Source organism: Pleurodeles waltl, chromosome 12 (genome assembly GCF_031143425.1).
Source record: "Pleurodeles waltl isolate 20211129_DDA chromosome 12, aPleWal1.hap1.20221129, whole genome shotgun sequence".
Classification (NCBI taxonomy): domain Eukaryota; kingdom Metazoa; phylum Chordata; class Amphibia; order Caudata; family Salamandridae; genus Pleurodeles; species Pleurodeles waltl.
Window position 1 is genome coordinate 128,162,702 of NC_090451.1, and position 10,829 is coordinate 128,173,530.

Consider the following 10,829-nt stretch of genomic DNA (forward strand, 5'->3'; position numbering starts at 1 on the left):
CAGGAAATTAAAGGGGAGCTGCTGGACAAGGTGACCATGGCGTGCTTTCACCCAGAGAAGAGAACGGAAGTGGTGGTGGACGCAAGCCCATTGGGGCTGGGGCCAGTCCTCATGCAAGAACAGAATCCCCAAGAATGGACCCCAGTTGCATATGCCAGCAGAGCCCTGTCGGCAGCAGAGACGCGGTAAGGCAAGGTAGAACGTGAGGCGCTAGCAATCAGATGGGCGTGCAAACACTTTAATCTATACATGTACAGCCAGAAATTTCAAGTCATCACAGACCACAAGCCGCTAGTGTCTTTGTTCGCTGGATCCATGAGACTGGCTCCCCCGAGAATCGAGAGGTGGGCGGTCCTGCTACAGCCATATCTCTTCACGGTCATCTATCACCAGGGGCAAGTACCCCCTGGACTACCTTTTGAGGCATCCACAGACAACACCTCTGGGGGTTCCGGAGAGCGATGATGAAGAAAAGATGGAGAATTTCATTAACCTGATAATACAGGTGGCGTGTCCAGTGGCCTTGACTGTGGTGGAGCTAGCGGAGGAGTCAAATAAAGACTGTGTCATCACCCGTGCAAAGGAGGCCATGAGTCAGAACCAGTGGAAGCATTTCCTGGATGGGGTAAAAGCCTACGATTTGGAGGAAAGAGTAGCATGCAAGGACTGTGGAAAGTCTGAGAGGAATTGTTCGTCGGCAGTGATGGTCTCCTGCTGTGAGGTCAGAAAATAGTAATCCCCCACAGCCTGTGGGATAGAGTGGTGAAGTTAGCTCACCAAGGCCATCCAGGAGCAGCAAAAACAAAGGCGCATCTGCGCGCTAAGGTATGGTTCCCTGTGATAACGCGTCCCAACCTAGATAATTTATTCACTCTGGGGCTCGTTTTCAGGCCAATGAATCTTTTGTCCCTGATTGAAGACACCTTAAGACGAGATAACAAATCAACTTGTCAATCAATAAGTAAATAATGTCATCAATAGCCACCATAACAAATCAATTAGATTAATTAATAACATTAATAAAACTCGGAAACCACCATGACCTTTCAGTCATGAATAACCACACCAGTTTAGTACGTTTCATGATGTTTATTCCCTATTAATTACAATTCTACAAGTGAGTTTATTAGTCTCAAAACCATGAAACACATCAGCATTGTCATAATATGTCAACTCGAATAAGATTTCATCAAAGCAAAGATCATGAACATTAGAACATGACACGACGTCAACATAGGTTAACCTTAGCAGAGTATCATTAGTGCACTTTTCAACAAAGCATTGATTCAGTCATTTGTCTATTTGCGTCCGTCTGGTGAACCCCTTAACTAACCTCGAATTAGCATTGGCATGTTGGGCTTCATGCAAAACAATTTAGCAACACGAATTTAGAAAACATCTATCTATGGTCTCTGTCAAAAGAAGCAGTTGGTACGTAGAAAGGAAAGGCAAACAGACAATTTACAATTTCATCATCATATAGTTACCCTCCGTAATGGGTCAGCATACAGAGTCAATCTTCGTCCTCAGGACATCAGTTGATTCGCCATCAGCCAGGAAATACAGCAAAGTTCAACAAAACAGGGTAAGTAGGGACACTTCCCTCATAAGGAGTAGAAGTATAGAACGGGCAAGATAAGGGTGAGGATGGTTTGAAGAGTCAAACAGCAAAGTCTCTAGGCAGAGTGACAAAGTGTCTGGGTCATAGCAAAGTTCGCAATGGCATCTCCTAATGGCTCCTTGTGTCAAAGGTTTTTATCCCTTTTCTGTTGTACAGTCCCCTAATTTCTAATTGGATAGGTTTGGCACCCCACTATCTCCATCCAATGGGTTTCCAGTGGTACCATCAAAATTGCCACCTCATAACAGTTCTCACATAGTTTATTGGTTCTTGTGATTGACGTCTCCACCGGGTAGAATGTCCCGTATGATTTCATACTCTTGTGGTCCTCTCGCATCTTCAGTCAGTGGTTCCATGGTCTATACCGGTTTAGGCGACCTTGTACCTGTTACAAGCTGTCAAGGCCCAATTCCTCGGAGTCTGTGTGTTAATGATTTAGAGGCCCACCTCCAGGCAGCACCAACTCAGAATGCTGTAATAGCACTGATGATTAGAGCGGCCAGGCGGGGGGAAGGGAATTAGGATGGGAACAGCCAGGAGGGAGACCTAAAAGGAAAAACTGTTAGACTTACCATAGAACAACAATCACAATATTTATAAATCAAACAATATAAAATTGTAAATTTGTTTTCCATCAAACATATTAAATAAACTAAACTCCCTATTCTCACTTGACAATCTAATAATTGGCACTCCAAACCAACATCATAATGTACCAGAGAGCATATGTCAGAAACTCAGAAACTCAAGAGAAATAGTAAGTCCCAAAATAGAAACCACAAAATCAAGGGTTAATATCACAAGAAAATTGTTCTAAATAGAAGTCCACTCATTTTCTTTTTAGTGATTACAAGAACTAAAGAGATGCTGCAAAGGAAAACTAATACAAGGGCAATTCTCAAATAGCACAAGCAATCCAAAAATCAATAAACAAGAACAAATGTTATTCTTCAGCAAAACAGCAGCTATTTGGAAAAATCAATAAACAAGATCAAATGTTATTCTTTAACAAAGTGGCAGCTATTTGGAAAATCAATAAACAAGAACAAATGTTATTCTTTAGCAAAGCGGCAGCTATTTGGAAAATCAATAAACAAGAACAAATGTTATTCTTTAGCAAAGCGGCAGCTATTTGGATACTTTGTGTTCAAGGCAACATTCTAAACAATGTTGCCGGTTAAATAAAGCTGCGTGCTAAGCCAACATGCAATTTCTCAACTTCCAAGGTCGGAGATGAGATTGCAACTATTACAGTTGCTTAGTAACTGACACAAACACCATTAGGGAAAACCCCAATGGAACGGGCTCACCATGAACGAGTTGGAACACTCGTTATTAGTTTCTCTAGCAGAGTCTGGAAACGGAGGCAGCTTGATGAAGGCTTCAGCATAGTGTGCACTGGAGATTGGGTGTGCCAGGTTTATATAGCAGAGCCACACCCTAAAAATGTCTAACCTTGAGGGTTGCTGGGATATGTAGTCCCAGATACAATGTGTGAAGGGTGAATGCAAGTCAGCCACCACCTAGTGCTTCCCCCTGACCAATGAACCTTGCCACAAAGGGGGCGGGAGGAGAACCCTTTTGTTTAGACAGAATGGAACAAGTACATAGTTTATCCTCCGATAACATGGGATTGAAACCGCAACAACACCGGAGTCTGACAAAAGCCTACACTGTTGCATTCAGCAAGAACGTTTCCTTGAGCAAGTCGAGCTTCATGAGAACGGATCTACTACAGTTACACTCATCTTCTAGCTTCTGGAAAAATATGATTACATGTCCTTCAGCAAGTCAGCACACTGCACGTTAGAAAAACACATTTAATATGAAACCGGGCAGCTAGGCCCGACTCATGCTAACAAAGGCCTAGTGAATTAATTAGCAAAACCTTAATATATAGCTCTTAATACTAATACAAAATCACACACTAGTGCATTAATAACTCATTTTTAGTCAGTTTTAGTAGTCCCCGTCTATATTGGTGGCCACATTTCAGACTCATGTTTAGTAAAACATATTAATACATTTTCTATGCGTCATTATTATACATCAGTTCAATTTTTATTATACATCAGTTCAATTTTGATTACAAGAGCTACGCTCCATCACCTGCCATGGACAAGAGGGTAGATTGGTTTGTAGGGAACTGCCATTCATGTATTATAACATCTATTGAATCTCCCTCCAACCCGGTGGTTACTGAACCGCCTTGCTGCCAGCCCTGGTTGAAGATGAGCATGGATTTTGGGAGCTTTCAAGATGGCAAAAAAACTGTGGTTCTGGTTGATTCAGTCACGAAATTCCCTGTAGTGGAGACCGTGCTTTCCACCTCGTTTGGGAACCTGAGACCGGTATTGGAGAGAGCGTTTTCTACATTCGGCCTTCCAGATGAGATCCGAACAGACAATGGTCCCTCATTCCAAGGGCAGGACTTTAAGACCTTTCTGGATGAACTAGCTATACCACATCGCAAAATAACTCCATACTGGCCGCAGACCAATGGTGACGTGGAGAGGTTCATGCGTGCTCTGAATCAAGTGTTGAGAATTGCAGTGGAACGGGGGGAAGACCTGGAAAGTAGCCTCCAACAATTTTTGCTTGCCTATCGTCAGACACCCTACAGCACCGCCAGGTGTGCACCTGACACCCTGCTGTTTAAAGTTGCCCCGCGTGATTGCATCAAAGCCGGTGCTCTTTGGGAACTGCCTGCACTGGATCTGGCCACCACACAATAACGAAGGAAACAAGTAAACGACCAAGCGAGGCCCAAAGAAGAACACAATGCCGGGACTTTCAGGTGGGTGACAGGGTTGCTGTGAGAAACCGACGACCAGGAGGAAAGTTCCTGATCCCTTTTGAGCCGGAGGTGTGGAGAGTGGTGTGAGCCCAGAGGTCCATGGTAAAGGTACGACGTGCGAGAGGCAGGTGACAAGGAATGTTTCACATTTTAAAGGAACGTGAGTGCCTGTGGATGACTGCCAAGAAACTGAAGAAGAGGACACGGTCGGAGAGGCTGGCCGGGAGATCAATGATGGGTCAGAAAGCCAAGCGGCGTCCAATCACACTGTACCTCAGCCCGCAGGGGAGGATAGGGAGATGTGGTTGAGCAGTCGGAGTGAGAGGTATCATCTTCAGCCCAACCTGGCTCCCAGCCAGCGGCTCCGAGATTTTGCATGCTAAGAGACACTGAAATAGATGTGGAAGCTGCCCGAGAAAAGACGACATCGAAAATAGACAGTGAGCATTGTTGAAAATGGCGTGGCCTGAAAGGAAGCCAGCCGGCCGCCACGAATGGCAAGGGCGTGAGCTGTGTGGAGAACATTTATTACATAGCATATGTCTCTCTCTCTCTCTCTCTCTCGCTCTTTCTCTATCTTTGTTCTTTCTATTTTTCTCTTTTTCTTATGCACTCATCTCTCTGTTTCTCCCCTTGCTCCTGTTTTTCGGTCCTTACCAGTTACCTTTTGTTACCCTGACAGTCTGTGGTTCATGACTGGTCCAGTTATGTTGGTTGAGTTGTGGAAATAAATCCTGGAGGGATGTAGAGAGTCATGAGGGCTCTACGATACTTTGTTGCCCTGCGAGGTCGCGGGGGCGGGCTTTGGCCCAAGTTAATAAATAAAGAGGAGGTCTGTGACCCGGCAGTTTCTCCAGTACACTATAAGGTGTTGTGTCTTTGTGTGTCCCGTCGCGGCCCCATAGCGCGAATGCTACACTCTATTCTAGATTCCCCTTATCGTAATCCTAACAAAGCTTTGATAAAAAAATTAACCTTCCTTTCCCAAGTGTATGTTTATTGCTCTGTTCCTAAGACTTCTTATCTGAGTCTGTATTCTCTTCACTGAAGTTACATTTGACCAATATTTTCTAAGTCATGTCTCCATTGACAATGAGAATGAAATACGTACTTGTACGCTGTGATCATAAACTCTTCAAGGCTTGTTAAACATGTTTTCCCATTTAACTGAAACTTGCTGAGTTTGTGCTCTGCTTTCTGGTGAACTCTCCCCTTCTTTGTCACCTTGCAACTGGGGCATGTACTGCTCTTTAACTGTGTACAGTTATACAACACTCTATGCTGATACAACACTCTCTACTGATATCTGTGGTGGTGAGATTTCCTCACAATTTATTCCTTCCTACGCATCTGCTTAAAGGGGATCATCCCATACCTTGTTGTGTTTCCAGTCAGCAGGGATGTCATGCACTAAAGGCAGCTTGTAGAGGCTGGATGTTGTGCCTCTTGAGCTCATTGCCCACAAGCACGGAGAATACTTTCCTCAATATAGTTTTGTACCTAGTGGCCATGGCATGAATGATAAGGTTAGTGATCAAATGCCGAGTGTGAGCATAACGAAGGTGCTCAGTCTCTCGAAGGTCAAAATCGCCTAACACTGCAACAAGGTCTTGGTGACTGTCTAATGAAGCATATCAGAAATCGTACAACACCCTGTCCCTTCAAAGTCGCAAAGCTATACTTTCAAAGGTAGGTGTTGGCATGTTGACGGATGATCGGAGTATATAACAATGGATACGTTTTCATCCTGTGTAGCAAAATACAGTTATCCCAAGCTCGCAGCGTGGCGTTCACAAGGGTAATGAGAAAGGCATCAGCATGGCTCTGAGGCTTTTGAAACCAGACAAGATCCCATAGGGGCAGCAGGTTAAGGTATGAAGTCGAGCATGGAACATTCTGTTACAATTGTCCGTCGGGCAGCAGGGTAACATTAAAGGGTGCTGGGTGTTGCCATCCCTCCTGCCTCCTAAGGCTGAATCAGTAGATTTTGAAAAATCCTAGGTGTTCTGCCCTTCCATATAAAGTGTAGCAGTTGCTGTTGAATGTGTTTTAAGTATGCCCTGTCAAGCCAAATAGGTAGAACTGAGAACATATATAGCAACCGTGGTGGAATAGACATTTTTACTTTATTGATACTGCCAGCCCAGTAAAGGAGATGACTCCCTCATGAGCTTAAGTCCTTTTGTATACCCACCAGTAGTGGAGAGAAGATAATAGAAAACAAATCTCCATGGGGGGTAGATATTATAACTGACATGTTTAGTGGACTTTTTGGCCCACTTCAAAGGAAAAGAAGCTTTCAGAATTGCCACTTCTATAGTAGGCAAAATGAGAATGAGCACCTTGGATTTGTCATTGTTTATTTCATACCTGGAAGCTTCTTTGAAAGACTCGAGCAGAGCTAAAACTACCGGGAGGAGTTAGTAAGGTGACCCTGGAAATAACAACACATCATTTGCGTAGACTAAAATTTTATATTCCTGCACCTCACACGTTATACCAGTTAGTCACCAAATCAGTTTGTGTTATCAAACAGTCCAATGGTTTGATAAAGAGAGTGAATAGTAGTGGAGCTAAAGGGTACCCCTGTCTTGTGCTCCTATGTAGCACAAACAGCACAGAAGTCTGTCCATTCAGAGTTAACCTTGCCATCAGCTGTGCATAATTGGAGAAGATCATTCTCAAGAAAATAGATGAGGCACAGAAAGGACTAGGCCACCAAGTCAAACACCTTTTCAGCATCCAAAGAGAGAACTACTGCCAGCATTTTCTTTAAGCGGGCATTTCCAACCAGGTGGACTGTGGCAAGAAAATTGTCATGAGTCTGGTGCTGCTGAACAAAGGCACTCTAATCAGAATGTACCAAAGACAGAAATAAATCCACCAGGTGAGTAGCTAGAGTTATAATATACAACTTTGCATCTATAGTAAGGAATGTAAAGGGGCGATAAGATGTGCAGAGCTTAGGGTCTTTGCCAGCCTTCAGGAGGACTGCGATAAGGGTTTTCCTCATGGTAGGCGTTATTGAGCCCACTCCAGCCAAATGATTGAAGAGGGAGACTAATTTGGAAGCCAACTGAGATGCAATTGCCTTATACCATTGAAGCATACAACAATCTGACACAGGGGCTTTTCCTAACTTCTAAGATTTCATGGCCTGTTTTACTTCTTTGGGTTGGAATGGCTGTTCCAGAGATTCACACCAGTAACCCATTACCTTGGGAACCATAATCCCATCAAAGAAGCTCTCCTGCTCTCCCAGAGAGCTTGATTCTCCTGCTTAGAGAGGAGAATAGAGGTGGAAAAATTATTTTGATTTGTCTAAATTTTCAGTAAGAATAGCCTCATTGCTAAGGGATCTCCTCAATATATTATTTCTGCTGTCTGGACCTTAATATGTTAGTGAAGTGAGTCTGAACTTTGTCCCCAGAGCTCCATCTTGTTAGTCATGTGCCATATTCCAAATCTGTAATCTCCTGTTCTGGTTTGTCGGCCTCCAACTTTTAAAGGCATAGATTTTCCACAGCAGCGGATACGAAATGAACACCTGACCACTGCCTTGAAGGCATTTAAAACCCCACCAGACGGAATCTTCCCACTCTCATTAATTTTAAAACATGTGTCAATCTGTTCATCACCTAATAGTGAGGGGAAAAGACACCAAACCCCCTCTGCTGCACAGACACCCCATTTACCTAAAACACTGCCAATGCAGAGTCAGAGGCTGAAGTCATTCCGACATCAACCGTCCTGGTTTTGGGCATGACGGTTATTCCATGCACTGGATGAGTGGTGTATAGTTAGTAAGCTTTGTTTCATAGTCTCCCACCTGGTCCTTCAGCAAAAGATGTGCTTCTTGGAAGCATGTTAAGTCTCGGCCATATCTCTAATATGTTTCCAAACAGACTCTTGTTCATTAGGTGCATTAAGACCTTTTACATTGAGGATAATTATCTTAACCATCAAGCCTGTTTGAGATAAAGAGCAGAGAAGTTGGTGTAGAGAAATTGAGCTGAAATCTGTAAGACTCAGCTGATCCCCAAACCCCCTGAGTAACAAAGCCCAAGCTGAATCATAAGGAGAAAAAAAAGATATTAAAGGTGACCAGGACAGAGACAGAGGGTCTCCTACCAATTGTCACATCCATAACAATAAAGATGAGCAGGAGAGAGACAGGAGGTCCCTCCTCAAATGTCACTTCCAGAGACAAAGAGAGGTCTATGACATCTCCAAATATGGAGCAAGAGTAACCCCCCTTACCAGACTCAGCGGTCACTGGACAGAAATCATCTCCCCTCTTCATCACTAGCTCAGCAAGTGTTACCATTCATGTCTTCCCCTACACAGGCCCTATCCAGACATTAAAAAAATAAAATGCAATAGCATTTCCCCACTTCCTCACTTATAACCCACTCCCTGTGTCCCACAAAAAATACACAACGCAAGCAAGACAAAAAGGAAAGAGAGGTTCATCAAGTAGGTGCTGGTCACTGTATAGATATGCAGCATCTCTTCACAGATTCAGAAAGGGTGCCAAATTAAGGTGGAAAGAGTTCTTGATCCTCTGGGCCCTGTGGCAGAACACTGCTCCATCGTGGGTGGCTCCAACCTGCTGAATCAGACCCCCAGGCCTTGTTCTACTGTTCTACTTGCATCTTGCCGATTCCAGCTTCATGAAGGTAAGGCGGAGCAGGCAAGCTGTTCCTACAACCTCAGTGACCAAATCAGTTGTCACCCAGTTCAAAGCAGAAGCGGAAAAGGTAAGTCCATCCGTACCTTACACCTTAGAGGAGAGGATGTGGTGCTGTGGCCAGAGCTGTCCACTTTGGAACTGGAGAATCAATCTCAACTTTGGCTCAACATCATATGATTCTGGACAGGTAATTTAAAATTGGCATGATGAAAAAAAAATGAATGTGCCATTGTATATAAGGGTTAAAGTACCCCCTGCTGTACATTATCAGCAAATTGCAGGTCTGTGACAACACAGAGGAACGAGGCCGAAGGGCGAGTTCTTTTATAAAGTTATGGAACTCCACAGTGACATGCACTATCCTTATAATGTGCTCCAGCAGGTACTTTATCCCATATAATACATGTTTGTACCATCACATTTCCCAACAAATGACTTTAAACTTTGGTGCGCAGCTCCTTCATATGAAAGAGTGAACATTTTGGAAACATTAAGAGTAAAAATAAAATCTGTTGTGCAAAAATAAGCACATCAAACACCTGTTAGATATTTGTTTTGAACAGATATTAGAAACAGTCCAATCAATTTTTTAAAGCTGCAGTAGCTCATAGTGTGTAGAAACATGCAGAAAGAGTCTAGCTTTTCTCCAACTATTTAAGGAGTGCATAAAATAAACGTTCTCTCCGCTTGTCAATGTAAGCTAAGACAATGAGCAAAAGATGATCAACCTTCTCTTTTCACTTGCCTTAAACAGCTGTTTCAGTTATGCTCTATGACCAGGGCTGCCTTTCACCTTGGCTGCTGGCTCTGTGGCATTGTGAGGTCAGTACTTAACGGTGATAACTCAAATACTTTAATCCTGCCATCTTTTCTTCACGTCACAAGTCGCCCATTAGAAAGAAATTAGAGAAAGGCAAAGGATAAAGGGATTACAGAATCCCATGTCATATAATGTAATTGGTGCTCATATAAAGTGCTCTAATATCTTTGTGTCAAGTTTGCGCTATATATAACAACAACAAAAAGCAAATATATACATTAATATATAGCAATATATTTCCACTTTTGGACACCTTGAACAAGGTTGTCAGCCCCACTTTCACTAATTGGAATGGCCTGCTCACAGCTCATTGTCGTGGCGCATGCGCCTTCCTGTGCTTGTCGAGTATTGCTGCAGTATTGCATCATTCTGGGCAAAGGAAACAGTGCAGGCGTTTCACATGACTAAGAAGGTTCTCAAGGTTAGCAGTTAAAATGAGTGATAAACTTACTGTGCAGTCCTTTGTTATGCCAATTTTGGCATATTCGCCGATCACGCTAATTAATTAATAATAAAACTGCACGTCCCTGGGTGGGCTTGAACCACCAACCTTTCGGTTAACAGCCGAACGCGCTAACCGATTGCGCCACAGAGACGGATGTTCACTGCTTTCTACACTATTTGAAGAGTATATTCCTCAGCCAATGTTGTCGTTGGGTACAGTGGATATGTAAGATGAGATTTAGAACACAGTGTTAGTAAAAGAGAGTAAGATGAACGGGTACATCACATGTTTCTTCCATTCCAGTGGCCGCTCTCTCCCCTCTGCTGCCTCGTTCATGTATACTCAATATCTCCAGCTCACGCTGCTCGGCTCGCCCTTCATTATCTCTCTTTTACTAATACAACGTTTTAGGTTAGTTTTCGGACTAATTCTTCGTCCCTGGACCAGCTTTGG

The 10,829-nt window shown here is 43.5% G+C and overlaps 1 non-coding gene across 1 annotated transcript; it reads right to left on the reverse strand.

The window, feature by feature from the left end:
- Positions 1 to 10,453: 10,453 nt before the first annotated feature.
- Positions 10,454 to 10,527, reverse strand: TRNAN-GUU (transfer RNA asparagine (anticodon GUU)). Its single transcript has one exon. It is a non-coding gene; the product is annotated as a tRNA-Asn (tRNA).
- Between the last annotated feature and the right edge of the window lie 302 nt (positions 10,528 to 10,829).